Below are 11,027 nucleotides of genomic sequence, written 5' to 3'. Positions count from 1 at the left end.
TTTTGCTTAGTTTGACGGTAGCATTTTGAGATGATCTCTCACTAAATTATCAAGAAGTGTTCTCCCTGAGTATGCACCATTGCGAAAGTTCTTCGTGCTGAGACACCACGTGATGATCGGGTGTGATAGGCTCTACGTTCAAATACAACGGGTGCAAAACAGTTGCACACGCGGAATACTCAGGTTAAACTTGACAAGCCTAGCATATAACAGATATGGCCTCGGAACACGGAGACCGAAAGGTCGAGCGTAAATCATATAGTAGATATGATCAACATATTGATGTTCACTGTTGAAACTACTCCATCTCACGTGACGATCGGACATGGTGTAGTTGATATGGATCACGTAATCACTTAGAGGATTAGAGGGATGTCTATCTAAGTGGGAGTTCTTAAGTAATATGATTAATTGAACTTAAATTTATCATGAACTTAGTCCTGGTAGTATTTTGCAAATTATGTTGTAGATCAATAGCTTGCATTGTTGCTTTCATATGTTTATTTTGATATGTTCCTAGAGAAAATTGTGTTGAAAGATGTTGGTAGCAATGATGCGGATTGATCCGTGATCTGAGGTTTATCCTCATTGCTACACAGAAGAATTATGTCCTTAATGCACCACTAGGTGACAGACCTATTGCAGGAGCAGATGCAGATGTTATGAACGTTTGGCTAGCTCAATATGATGACTACTTGATAGTTTAGTGCACCATGCTTAACGGCTTAGAATCGGGACTTCAAAGACGTTTTGAACGTCATGGACCATATGAGATGTTCCAGGAGTTGAAGTTAATATTTCAAGCAAATACCCGAGTTGAGAGATATGAAGTCTCCAACAAGTTCTATGGCTAAAAGATGGAGGAGAATCGCTCAACTAGTGAGCATGTGCTCAGATTGTCTGGGTACTACAATCGCTTGAATCAAGTGGGAGTTAATCTTCCAGATAAGATAGTGATTGACAGAATTCTCTAGTCACCATCACTAAGTTACTAGAACTTCGTGATGAACTATAGTATGCAAGGGATGATGAAAACGATTCCCGAGCTCTTCGTGATGTTGAAATCGACGAAGGTAGAAATCAAGAAAGAGCATCAAGTGTTGATGGTTGACAAGATCACTAGTTTCAAGAAAAGGGCAAAGGGAAAGAAAGGGAAACTTCAAGTAGAATGACAAGCAAGTTGTCACTCCCGTGAAGAAGCCCAAAGCTGGACCAAAGCCTGAAACTAAGTGCTTCTACTTCAAAAGAAATGGTCACTGGAAGCGGAAATGCCCTGAATATTTGGTGGATAAGAAGGATGGCAAAGTGAACAAGGGTATATTTGATATACAGGTTATTGATGTGTACCTTACTAGTGTTTATAGTAGCTACTGAGTATTTGATACTTGTTCGGTTGCTAAGATTAGTAACTCGAAGCAGGAGTTACAGAATAAATAGAAACTAGTTGAGGGTGAAGTGACGATGTGTGTTGGAAGTGGTTCCAAGATTGATATGATCATCATCGCACACTCCCTATACTTTCGGGATTAGTGTTAAACCAAAATAAATGTTATTTGGCGTTTGCGTTGAGCATAAATATGATTTGTCATTTAAAGCCAAGAATAATTGTTATTCTATTTACATGAATAAAACCTTCGATGGTCATACATCCAATGAAAATAGTTTATTGGATCTCGATAGTAGTGATACACATAATCATAATATTGATGCCAAAAGATGCAAAGTTAATAATGATAGTGCAACTTATTTGTGGCACTGCCATTTGGGTCATATCGGTGTAAAGCACATGAAGAAACTCCATAAAGATGAATTTTCGGAATCACTTGTTTATGAATCATTTGATGCTTGCGAACCGTGCCTTTTGGGCAAGATGACTAAAACGCCGTTCTCCGGAACAATGGAATGAGCTAGTGACTTATTGGAAATAATACATACCGATGTATGCGGTCCAATGAGTGTTTATGCTCGTGGCAGGTATCGTTATTTTCTGACCTTCACAAGATGATTTGAGCAGATATGAGTATATCTACTTAATGAAGCACAAGTCTAAAACATTTGAAAGGTTCAAATAATTTCAGAGTGAAGTGGAGAATCATCATAACAAGAAAAATAAAGTTTCTGCAATTTGATCGCGGAGACAAATATTTGAGTTACGAGTTTGGTCTTCAATTAAAACAATGTGGAATAGTTTCACAAACTCATGCCACCTGGAACACCACAGCGTAACAGTGTGTCCGAACGTCGTAACTGCACTTTATTGGATATGGTGCGATCTATGATGTCTCTTATCGGTTTAACACTATCGTTTTGGGGTTATGCATTAGAGACAGCTGCATTCGCTTTAAATAGGGCACCATCAAAATCCGTTGAGACGACTCCTTATGAACTGTGGTTTGGCGAGAAACCAAAGTTGTCGTTTCTTAAAGTTTGGGGCTGTGATGCTTATGTGAAAAAGTTTTCACCTGATAAGCTCGAACCCAAATCGGAGAAGTGTGTCTTCATAGAATACCCAAAGGTAACTATTGGGTACACCTTCTGTTGGGGATATTACCACTGGGTGTAAACCGGCCTATTTGGGCCGGGTTGACTTCATAGTGGTATAAGCAGGTGAAGGCCCAAGGCCTATAGTCGGTTTAGAATCCGTAGCTGCAGAACCGACCTGATGTATAACTTGTACTGTAGGTTAGGAATAGAGAGATACCGACCGGGACACAAATATGAACCGGATGGGACTCTATGGACCGACGGGCGTCACCCGTGTATATAAGGGGACAGACCGGCGGCGGTTTAAGAGGGGACAACGATAACTCGGGCCTAGGCGAAGCTTGTTTGCTCCCTAGCCATCGAGACCACATCAATTCCATCACAACTAGACGTAGGCTTTTACCTTCATCGAAGGGGCCGAACTAGTATAAACCCCACGTGTCTTTGTGACCGCTTTAACCCCTTCAAGTAAACTCGTAGCGATGGCTCCACGACTAAGTCCTTTCGCTAGGACATCTGCCGTGACGAATCCACGACAGTTGGCGCCCACTGTGGGGCTATCGCATGATGGTTTGACGATCTTGGAGGGCAAGCTCAAAGGACTCGAAGGCTATGTTGTGGGCCGGATGACCAAGAGTCGTCGGGGCAGGATCTGCATCGATGATGCAGGATGGGGTCCTGAGGCCGATTCAATTGAGTATGGTTACCGGGTCCCCTTTGGCAGCGTACACGTCTTCATCGGCAAGATCGGTGAGCCTGGGCCTGAGCCGGACATCTACACTGACCCCGTCGAGACGGCTCAGCGTGCGAGATTTACTCAGGTTAAGCCGGCCATGAAGCGTGCCTTCGTTGGAGTCATCTACGGAGGAGAGCGCGAGGACGAATCAGAGCATGATAGCGAGACCGTCGTCTATTCTGGTGACGAGTCCTCAGCCGGAGAGACCGAGTCGCTATACCGGATGCAAGACGATCAGGTTAGGGGTTGTTCCGATGGCGACAGTATTCCGGACCCCCTAGGACAGATCAACCGGGTTGGAATATTCATGGCTGGCACCCAGGCGGCGAATTATTCTTCGACTGCCGCAGCAATGCTTTCCGGATCCGCAGCGGCAGCGGCAGCAGGGGCAGGAGACCTTGTGCGCCCACCGGTTCAAGTTCTATCTGATCTGTTTGACGCACAGGCCGCGCTTATGGCAGAGGATGACCCGGTGGATCAAGATGCTCATAATGCAGAAATCGCGAAGGTGAGAGAGCAGATCGTGCAAGCCAAAGCGGATCTGGCAGCAGAAAAAGACCGGATGGCCGCAGAGCGGGCCGCTTTGGACGCACGGGCCTATAAACTCATGCTTGACCAGAATGCATCACAGGAGGTTTTAAAGCGAAAGCACAGATCACGCCTGCCGTTAGGGTTTGACCCCCGAAATCTCTTTCACACTCCAGGAGCTGGACCCAGTAATCCACCGCGGTACCAGGAGACAAACCGGATTGAGGCGCCAGGGCCAGGAGCGACGGTCCAGCCTCGCCTGATGGAGCCCCCTCATCAAAATATTGCGGTGCCTCCACCGGTCCAGACGCCCCCGGGTCATTATTCGAATCCTATGGACAACCTTGTCACGGCCGCAGCACGGTTAGAGGCCATCCCAGTCGAAGGGGATTCTCCGCAAGCAGTAGAAACGCGCCGGGTTAAGGAGCTTCTCCGGACCGCGCTGATGCAACAGGAGGCATACTCATACAGCCGTGATCGGATTCATTCTACGCCCCGTCCGAGCCGGAGTTACAGCAGGCGCATAGATGAACCGGCCATATCAAGCAATGCGCACGGCCGTGAAGCGGCCCGTGGTGATGTCCCGGCAGGTGGTGTTGTCGATGCTCGGGATGCGGTGAACCGGGCCCGGGCACAAAGGGAGGCCGAGTTAGCAGCACAGGATAATGCGGGCCAACTTACACCGGTTCGCTCTGCCACCTTTGCCGGACCAGGAATCACATCCGCTCTGGGAGTGCCTTGCTTGATCCCTGCTTTACGTAGTGTGCGCCTGCCTAAAGATTTCAAGGGCCCACGCAAGGTACCGAATTATACCGGTGACTTTGTCAGGACCCCGACTCGATGCCACATAGGTCTAGCATGTAACACCTCATATCACTTTGCGGCCTCACGCACGGTATTCCCACGGGTGTCGCCTTACCTTTGCCCGGGACCGTTTGCGCCTTTTGGCACACGTATATGATAGTGTCGCTAGTACCTATATGATAAGGAGCCCGGGCTGACATGGCTAGTCGTAAACCCAAAGTGGCACAGACTTACAGGGACAGGCATCCATGACCCAGCAACGAACGTGTCGGTCATCAGCAAGTGGGTCCGGGCTGTAGCACTGGGCTAGCAGGACTCTGGTAAACCGGGCTGTAGCGGGTTAACAGGACTCCGGTACTCAATGCGTGACATTTCCCCGAAGGGACAGACACAGGAACGAGGAAGGACACATGCCGGCCAGCCTAAGTGTTCCAGAGCAGTAGCAAGCTACCATGGCTCAGTGGTAACACTAGGAGACATTTCCCGGTAAGAGAGGCTACTAAGGATAAACAACTAGATAGTCAGATCCCACACATACCAAGCATTTCAATCATACACACAATATGCTCGATATGTGCAAATACAACAAGGCATCACAACATGACTCTATGACACAAGTACTTTATTTAAGGCTCAGAGAGCCATACATAACATACACAAAGGTATGGGTCACACGACCCAGCATTCAAGTCATACAGTCATACAAACCAGCAGCGGAAGTAGCTTGTCTGGGTACAGACAACTAGTAAAATAAAAGAGGCTTGGAAAGCCTAGCTATACTACGTGGTCCTTCACAAGCTCAGGATCACCACCTGGGCCTTAGCCTACTCATTGATGTCAACGTCTACGAAGAACCCATCAGAAGGGGTTGCAGCGTCTTCTGTAAAAATGTAAATTATAGCAACATGAGTACAAAGGTACTCAGCAAGACTTACATCAGATCCTACATACATGCATCTTATCAAGAAGGGTTGGTGGAGTTGTTGCAGCAAGCCAGCTTTGACTCTTGGCTAGGCTATTCTACGAGACTCCAACTTGAAATGGTTTTGTGCACACGAGTCCACTACTCACCACTTCAATACACTACCGAGGATCCACCTCCGTCTTCCTACGGAAGAGCCATCCTCGGCACTCACACTTATCTTGAGGCTTTTAGTAGTTTCCATTTACTTGTCTATGAACTGTATAGGCAACCAAGTAGTCCTTTATCGCGGACGCGGCTATTCGAATAGATCATGATAACCCTGCAGGGGTGTACTTCTTCATACACGCTCTCACCACTTACCGTCGTTTACACGACATGTACTCGGCAACCTTCAAGCGGAAGCCCAACGTGGGTGTCGGCCACGACCTACGTAACCACCTAAGTCTCCAATCCAGGTTTATCGCCTATCCAGGTTCCATCCACAGGGAGTCCGGCCGAGGTTTCCCATACGGCCCCGAACGATGTGAACAGGGTTCCCGAGATACCTAACGGGTATTCGGTACACCCGGCCACGTACCTACCGCATCACAGCCCACCCCTACGGTCAGCGCTGTCCACGGCCTCCAGTAGGCTACAAACACCAGAAACTACTTGCAACTCCTGGACGGAGAACTAGGGTGAATAAGAAGCCGAGAGGGTCCATTGGTTTCGGGCCCAATGCATGGTAGTAGCTGATTCTTAAATCACACATACAGATCTCAGTGCTTAAGGTCGGCTTCAATGAAACAACCCACCATGTACTCCTACATGGCCTCTCATCGATACCTTTACCAAATCGTGTTCACCGCACCACTCTCATTATCGACATAATGATTTCACTCTAGCCCATCACCCAGATGAACCAGACCTGACACGACTCTAAGCATAGCAGGCATAGCAAGGTAGGAACAACACATGCATATGGCTCAATCAACTCCTACACATGCTAGTGGGTTTCATCTAGTTACTGTGGCAATGACAGGTCATGCAGAGGAAGTGGGTTCAACTACCGTAGCACACAGCAGTTTGAAACGCGTTGTCTTAATGTAGTAAAAGAGAGCAGGAGCGAGAACATGGGGTTGTATCGATATGATCAAATGGTTGGTTGCTTGCCTGATGGTTCGATGCACTGATACGGTTCTTCGTTAGGGTAATCACGGTACTCCTCGGAGGCAGAACCTGCCGCAAGAACACCGATACACAACCATCACCAAACAATGTGCAACAATATGATGCATGCATGAAACATGGCAATATGAGTGTGTTGGGCTAATACAACTAAGACCAGAAGGGTTTGAACCAATTTGAATCAAAGATTCAAATTTCAAACTCAAACATGGCCCTTTAAAGTGTTTTTCCTTGTTCTACATTAAACATCAGGTTAACTTGTTTAATCATGCATGAAAATAGTACAGATGGATAGATTGGATTTTTCTGATCATTTTTCATATATAATTTGTCTGATTTGGAGTTACAGAATAAAAGTTATGAATTTTTGAAGTTTAAACTATATTCTGGAATTTCCTATATTAGATTAATTCCAGAAATCAATTACTGCGTCAGCCTGACGTCAGTGTGACGTCAGCAGGTCAACGGGACACGTCCGGGTCAAACCTGACAGTGGGTCCCGCGTGTCAGTGTGATTAGATTAGTTAAAGTTTAATTAAAACTAAACCTGTTTAATTAACAGGGCTGGGCCCCACCTGTCATTGACTCAAGAGAGTCAACCAGGGCCCATCCATGGTCAAACCCGGGTCGGCTGCACCGGCGTTTAGCCGCCGGCGAGCCCAACGCGGCGACGGAAGTGGTTTTGGCTGTTTCGGCCACCAAATGGGTCGCGGAGACCACCGGAGAGGAGCTGAGGTCGAGCCGCAGCTCTTGGTGGAGTCCGTTGGGGTCGGGGTGGCCGGAGTTGGCGCCGGCGACGACTTTGGCAGCCACCAGAGTTCGGCCAAAGTCGAACTTGTCGCTAGGGGGATCGGTGAGGTGCGGGGAGTAGCTAGTTAGGTGCTACGTGACGCGGTGAGCACGATGGACACCGTGGAGTGGCCGGAGGATGACCGGGAGCACGTCGGTGATGAGCTCCACGGCGGTGGGTGCGGTTGAGCTCCGGGAGGTCGCTACACGGCTCGGGAGCAAGAACGGAAGGGAGGGGAAGATGGCTAAGCTCACAGTGAGTGCGACGAAGCCCTTGGTGCGGCCGGGGATGGACCGGAGCGACGACGGCGTTGAAGGGGATCTCCGGCGACGGCGGACTCGGGCGAGGCCGGTGCGGTGGACTCGGGCGTTGCGAGCGCTCGGGGCTCGGCTTGCTCGATGAAGTGGACAGCGGCGGAGCTCCTGGACACGACGAGAGGACGCACGGGCGGCGGGGAGCACGGCTACGACGTAGGCACGGCGGCGGTAGCGTCGGCCATGGCTGGGGCGCGCGAGGGGGAGGAGCTGGAGAGGAGAGGGGGTGTCTGGGGGGTTCGGGGGAGAGAGGGGAAGCGATCCACGATGTCACCCGGCGAGTGGAGCGGCGAGGCGGCGAGCAGGTGCGTGGCGCGCGCTGCGGTCGCCGTCGGGCACCTGCCTGCCTGCCTGGCCGGCAAGCAGCTCGCTGGAGCGGCGCTGGGCTGGGCCGGCAGGTGGGCCGGGTGCTGGCGCCAGGTAAGCTTTTCTATTTTTCTCTGTTTTTTGTTTTTTAATACTTCTGCAACTTTGTTGAATTAACAAAAATACTTAGGCAACTCCTAAAATCACCAAACTACTCCTGGTCCATAGTTGGATTATTTCCAACATGAAACATTTTAGTTTGGAGATATTTGAGCATTTAAATATTTTATATAATTTTAAATGCCCAAACTCAAATATCTATGATTTAATTCAAAGACCCTAAGATGACCTAGGAAAATGTGCATCACTTTTGGCAGAGGTTCTGAACCAAGACAAAAATGGTGGGCATTTTAGAAGGGCATTTCAGGTTCATTGAAAAAGTTTTTAGTAAACCCTAATTGGTTTCAGAGGGGACTGGGGGTTCTGTCATCCCCATTTCAGGTTTCTGATGCAAAAATAAACATGATGCAACACTCTAATGCATGACTAGCTAGGGTGTGACAACTCACCCCCACTCAAAAGAATCTCGTCCCGAGATTTGGGTTCCTCCGGAAAGAGGGCGGGGTACTCGAGCCGAAGACGATCCTCCCTTTCCCAAGTTGCTTCATCCTCAGAATGGTGCGACCATTGAACTTTGAGAAACTTGATATTATGACGTCGAGTGGTACGCTCGGCCTGATCGAGGATACGAATGGGGTACTCTCGATATGTAAGATTATCTTGGAGATCAAGCGTTTCGTGGTCCACTCCACGGATAGGATCTGAGAAGCAACGCCTGAGTTGGGAAACATGGAAGACATCGTGGACTCTGGAGAGATGCGGAGGTAGTTCCAACTGGTAGGCAACTTCTCCTCGTTTGGCGAGAATGCAAAAAGGTCCAATGTAACGAGGAGCCAATTTGCCTTTGATACCGAAACGATGGGTTCCCTTCAGAGGGGTAACCCGAAGGTAAGCCTTCTCGTCAACCTCGAAAGTCATAGCCTTATGTTTTCGGTCATATTGACTCTTCTGACGAGATTGGGCTTTTCAACTTTTCTCGAACAATGCGAACTTGCTCTTCTGCTTCCTGAATCATATCCGGGCCAAAGAATTGTCTTTCCCCGGTTTCTGACCAGTTAAGGGGTGTTCGACACCGTCGTCCATAGAGAACTTCAAAAGGGGCTTTACCCAAGCTAGATTGATAGCTGTTGTTGTAAGCAAATTCGGCAAATGGAAGGCATTTCTCCCACTCCATTCCGAATGAGATAACAGAGGCTCGAAGCATGTCTTCTAGAATCTGGTTGACGCGTTCCACTTGACCACTCGACTGAGGGTGGAAAGCGGTGCTAAAAGAAAGGCGGGTTCCCATAGCATTTTGGAAACTTTCCCAAAATCAAGAGGTGAAAAGACTTCCTCGATCCGAGTTAATTTCCAAAGGAACACCATGGAGAGACACTATTCGGGAGATGTATAAGTCTGCCAACTGACTAGCGGTTATACTCTCACGAACAGGTAAGAAATGGGCCACTTTGGAAAGACGATCGACAATGACGAAGATAGCATTATTCCCTCTCTTGGTCCTGGGAAAACCGGTAATGAAATCCATACCAATTTTATCCCATTTCTATTCAGGAATAGCTAAGGGTTGAAGGGTGCCAGCAGGCCGTTGATGCTCTGCTTTTACACGACGGCAGACGTCGCAATTAGCAATGTACTGAGCAATTTCTCTTTTCATCCTAGTCCACCAGAACCTCTGGCGTAGGTCCTGATACATCTTAGTACTACCGGGATGAATGGTGAGAGGAGATTCATGAGCCTCCTTAAGGATCAATCGCCTCAGGTTTCGCACTTTGGGAACCACTAGTCGATTCCCGAAGTGTACGACCCCTTGATCATCAATGGAGAAACAAGTCGCAACTCCTTTCTTGATGTTTCTCTTGATGCGGGAAATTCCCGGATCTACCTTCTGTGCTTTGATGATCTGATCCGTAAGGGTAGGTTTCGCCACCAAGGTGGAAAGAAAACCTTGAGGAACAATGTGAAGGTTAAGCTTCCGAAATTCCTCATGGAGAAGCGGTTGACTTTGTTGTAACATCAGGTTGTTACAATAAGATTTACGACTTAGCGCATCAGCCATGGCGTTGGCTTTCCCTGGGGTGTAAGTTATTCCTAAGTCGAAATCTGCGATCAACTCAACCCAACGTCTTTGCCTGAGATTCAAATCCGGTTGGGTGAAGATGTACTTCAGACTTTGGTGATCGGTGAATATTTCGCAACGATTACCCAGGAGGTAATGTCGCCAGGTCTTAAGTGCATAGACTACGGCTGCAAGCTCTAGATCATGAGTAGGATAATTCTCCTCATGTGGGTGCAATTGCCGTGAAGCGTAGGCAATTACGTGTCGATCTTGCATGAGAATGCAACCTAGTCCTTGTCGCGAGGCGTCGCAGTAGATAACAAAGTCCTTAGAGAAATCTGGCGGTACCAGTACGGGAGCAGAGGTCAGGCATCTTTTCAATTCCTGGAAGCTGTGCTCACATTGTGGAGTCCACTCGAACTTTTTATCTTTCTTAAGGAGTTCGGTTAGAGGTTTAGCAACTTTGGAGAAATTGTCGACAAAGCGATGGCAATAGCTCGCTAAGCCCAGAAAACTCCGAACTTGCTTGACCGATTCAGGTGGAGTCCAATTAAGGACGGCTTGAACTCCCTCAGGGTTAACAGCAATACCTTTACCAGATATTACATGACCCAGATAGGTCACTTCTGACAACCAAAATTCACATTTAGAGAATTTGGCATAAAGACGATGCTCTCGAAGTTTCTTCAACACTAGCCTTAGATGTTCGGCATGTTCTTCCTCATTCTTGGAGTAGATGAGTATATCATCGAGATAAACCACGACGAATTTATCCAAATACTCCATGAAGATTGAGT

This window comes from Triticum aestivum, chromosome 2B, assembly GCF_018294505.1.
Source record: "Triticum aestivum cultivar Chinese Spring chromosome 2B, IWGSC CS RefSeq v2.1, whole genome shotgun sequence".
Lineage (NCBI taxonomy): Eukaryota > Viridiplantae > Streptophyta > Magnoliopsida > Poales > Poaceae > Triticum > Triticum aestivum.
The sequence above is the reverse complement of the archived record's forward strand: the minus strand, read 5'-3'. Positions refer to the sequence as shown.